Source organism: Coffea arabica, chromosome 5e, assembly GCF_036785885.1.
Source record: "Coffea arabica cultivar ET-39 chromosome 5e, Coffea Arabica ET-39 HiFi, whole genome shotgun sequence".
Taxonomy (NCBI): domain Eukaryota; kingdom Viridiplantae; phylum Streptophyta; class Magnoliopsida; order Gentianales; family Rubiaceae; genus Coffea; species Coffea arabica.
The window spans coordinates 23,410,274-23,414,575 of NC_092318.1; the positions used below are offsets into that span (position 1 = coordinate 23,410,274).

The 4,302-nt window shown below is 36.9% G+C and overlaps 1 long non-coding RNA gene across 1 annotated transcript; it reads right to left on the reverse strand.

Annotated features, from left to right (window-relative positions):
- Positions 1–1,125: 1,125 nt before the first annotated feature.
- LOC140006223 (uncharacterized) lies at positions 1,126–3,844 on the reverse strand. The gene is made up of 2 exons (XR_011813858.1): positions 3,731–3,844; positions 1,126–1,326 (listed from the first exon to the last, which is right to left on the reverse strand). It is a non-coding gene; the product is annotated as an uncharacterized lncRNA (long non-coding RNA).
- Between the last annotated feature and the right edge of the window lie 458 nt (positions 3,845–4,302).

Sequence of the window (4,302 nt, forward strand, 5' to 3'; positions counted from 1 at the left end):
AATTTACTTGTCTTTGCTCCGTGTAATTCAAAGCCGCGAAGATATTAATCATTGCCTCCAACCATTGCTCAGATATATCCGGATCAGGCCCTCCTTGAAATTTCGGAGGTAGAAACTTTTGGAACCTCTCAAGAGCCCTATCCTCTCCTATCTCAGGATTCCGGGGTTGATTCACTGGCATTTGACCTTGTTGATCTACCAGTCGTGCTAGGATATTTGTCATTTGTTGCATCGCCGTCGCCATTTGATCTCCGGCCTCAACCCTCGGTCCATGTTCTTGCTCGGCCACTATTTCTCTTTCTTCTCTCGGTTCTTGAGCTTGCCTAGACCCACGGCCACGACTAGCTCCACGTCCACGACTACGTCTCCCCTCCATTCTTTTTTTTTTCAAAAATGATTTAGTATGTAACAAAGTAAATTGACTAGAACGGCAAAATTTACCGCACCAAGTTCACAAAGAAACATATCAAGTAGACAAGATCAAATGCAACAAGTACTATACATGTGGATATTACCATGCCACAAGCCAAATACACACGGTAGCAGTACAAAGACAAAACAAGAAGATAACACGACAAGCCGTTTCACACTTGGTTAACATAGCCCCCGTCCGATCTCTCACATCACTTCCTATTCACTAGATGTCCGTTAACCTCTTATACTCATTCTAGCTGAACAAAGCATGTTCATGTTCCAAAATATAAGTCTCAAATACCTAGTAGCTAGCATCGCCTCAACTCCAGAGTACTCGGGCACGAGAATTCGAAATAAAACAGTTCACATTTCGAGCTGGCCAGTCCCAAGAGTAAACTATCTACATTCGAAATTTCTACCTGACGTACCTATATATGGTCCTCAGATACTATGAGAAAGATTTAAGACCTATAACACTTCAGGGTTCATAGCTTATGCTCAAACGAGCACTTAGTCCTTCATACTTATTCATCACTTAGCCCAAGCTCACTCCGCGCAGAGACCACGCGAAGCAGGCTCTGATACCAACTGTGACAGCCCCACCTCCCCCTAAGGCGAACCAAAGGGGTCAGCGGATCGCCTGCCCAGCTCTCACCGGGACTCAGTCGTTCACTTCAATCCTCAAACCAAACCAGAATAAACTCACAAGAATAAATATAACGACCGTCCAAAACTTAAAGCAAAACTTATGTACATTACTATCTCAAAAGGGAGTACAAACATCGAATATACAAAGGTTCTCAATTCACCATACATCCAGCCGTGCCGAGCACTAGGGCGAAAACCATTACAAAATCAAAGAAACTAGTCTAGGCTAGTCTCTACCGAGCTCTCGTCCTTGCTCGCCGTCTCCTGTTAAGGAAAACAAAACTAAAGGAATGAGCTAAAAGCTCAGTGAGGTTCTATACATAGAAACAAGTAATTAAACAAGGACATTACTCATGTAATGACAAATAATCCAAAAAAACATGTCCAATATAAAGCAATGATAATACATTCATTAAAAGGGTACAGGCTCACAAGGAGCAATTCGTTCGTTCGTTCCCCTTTCATTCCCTTATTCCTCCAATTATTTAAAAAAAAATGCATCTTTGTAAGTAAAACCTCTCGTTTTTGACGTTCGTTCATTCATTATCATTCACCTCCTCCTGGATGTTGGCCAGGCTCTTCACCCCCATCCGGACGTTGGCCGGACTCCACCCGACAACAAGGTAATACTCGAGTATACCAAACGTTCACCCAGATCACCAAATCACCCGATCGAGTCCGCTTCTGGCTCGAGTCGATCGATAACAAGGGCAAGGGCCCAATTCAGCCAAAAGGCTTACATTCATGCGCAACTAGTATTTCAACATTTAATCATCGAAAATTTCATATTTATTTAGGTCGAGTGCTATAAAGTACACACTCACCTAGCGAAAGTTCATTTGAGAAATCATAGAAAAACAATTAACATTTAATCAAATATTCACAAATAATCACATAGTCACAACAATCTACATAGTCATAGAAACAAAACGTATATAGAACACTCACCTATTTAAGCAAAATAATGTCCAAAGTATCCTCCCGGATAACACTCTCAATCTCCAAGAAACCCTAATAATAGCCAAGAGAAAATTGTCGCGCCCCATTTTTATAAGAAAAATAAATGAGTTTAGAAAGATGGATTTTTTGATTTTTTGGAAAAATGAGTTTTGTTTTTAGAAAATGAATAAAGGAAAAGGGCCTAAATGAAGTTTGTAATGCGACGATTTGGGCCCAAATTATAGTTTAAAAAGGGTTTTTGAAATAAAAATCGGAGTCGCCACTTGGTATAGAGTTAAGGTGTACCAAGTCACCTAAAAATGAATTTTTAAAGAAAAAGTAGAAAAACCCTTTTTACACGACTCCAAGTCTACGAAAATCAGAGAAAAAGATTCGGGAGTCACATTTGAAGAAAGGGAAGGCAAGGATAAAATCCAAGGCACCCTTTCAACCTAGCCAAGGCTAGTTGCGCGATTTAGTTCAAGATTTTCTTATTTTTAACCTAAAGATTTATCACATTTGGATGTACTACATGAATGCAAACCCTAGACCTAGGAGGGTATCGGAGGGTCAGAATATCTCTTCAAAGCTTACTTGGCACCAATCACATTAATTGTGACGCCCAATGAAGACTCTTCGAAGAAGTCACAAACAATGCAAAAATGTGAGACTCTAAGAAAAGGAAAATAATAAAAATAATCATAATTATACAAATATACATATCCTAAAGGAATGCATCATGTCGGGTACGAGGAACTAATGTTCGTGACTCAATTTTCCCTTTAATAGAGAGAATACGAGGAGCTAAGGCTAGAAAGCCAAACTCGTCCATATCCCATATTCAAGGGGTATTTCCTAATCTAATCAAGCAAATGTACTAACCTATTTCTAATTTTTCTATATGAAATGCGAATCTAATGTCATGTCTCACGCATAGGATTAATAAAGGAAAATATAAATAAGGGATATGTATACATGGGATAGGGAGGTATATATAAGGGGGGAGGTTATAGGATGAGGGATATACATACAAGGGGGAATGCAAAAATGATAAAAAAGACCCTAAAAAGTGAAAAATATGCATGAGATGAAGTGTTTTTATGACACAATCATGATCTAACGCTCAAAGGGTTCCTATGGGTCTAGCGTTAGACTAACCCATATCTACGAGTTCTCACTAGCGTTGGACTAGTGAGAAATCGGAAGAAGGGCCACAACTAGCATTGGACTAGTGTGGATTCGGGAAATAGACCACAACTAGCATTGGACTAGTGTGGTGACATCACACGTCAATCTATAACTAACTAATAATGTAAAACCAATAAAAAGCATGTAAACACATAATATCACATAAACACATAACACATAATCATGATATCTAGATGCAAGACTCTAAGAAAGCGGTAATACATAGCACATAGGCATGCAAAAACACACAAAACAAATAAAGCAAATAAAGCCCAAACTATTACATTGAGGGGGGGCTACTACAATCTAAAAGGGGAGATAAAATAAATAATTAAAAGATAATACCTAACTATTATAATTGTGGCATTTAATTGCCTTCCCAAATAATTACAAATTAAATTAAAATAAATATACAAAATTGCAGCAAATAAAGTAAATAAATAAGTGAAATAAAATATTCAAAAATCATGCAATTAAACACATAAAATCACATAAGGGCACATAGAGTCAAATAAATTAGAAAATAAGGGGTAGAGTTTACCTCCTTTGAGTCGGGACCCTAAAAACACGAATTACTTATTTACCCTCCAAAAACAAAGAAAAGGTCAAGGCATCACTTTAATTAACAAATAATCACAAGAAATGAAGATAAACATGAAATTGAATCAATCAAAGCATTCAAATGAACTAAACAACCCATATTCATCGAATTGAAACAAACAAGGACCCATTTGAAAGAATTAAAGAAATTCGAGGGATCAATTTATTATTTTTTACAAATATTAAGGGTCCAAAAAGAAATAAATTAAGATTAAGGGCTTAAGGTGAAACCTACCCATCAAATGATAAAATCAAAATAAATAAATAAATGAAGACCAATCTGCTACGATTAAACAATAAAATTTCCAAAATTCCACACAAAAAAAATCAAATCAAAACTACAAATCTAGAAAAAAGTTCTTAAAACCTTCAAATTCATCCTAAAACTCATGCCTATTCTGTCCAATAATCACTTTAAAGCATGTCAAAGGAAAACAATATGGTGAAGGGGTAAAATTGATTAGTTCTTTCAATTTATTTGGGCCATAATAATATTAAACACAAATTAAGGGG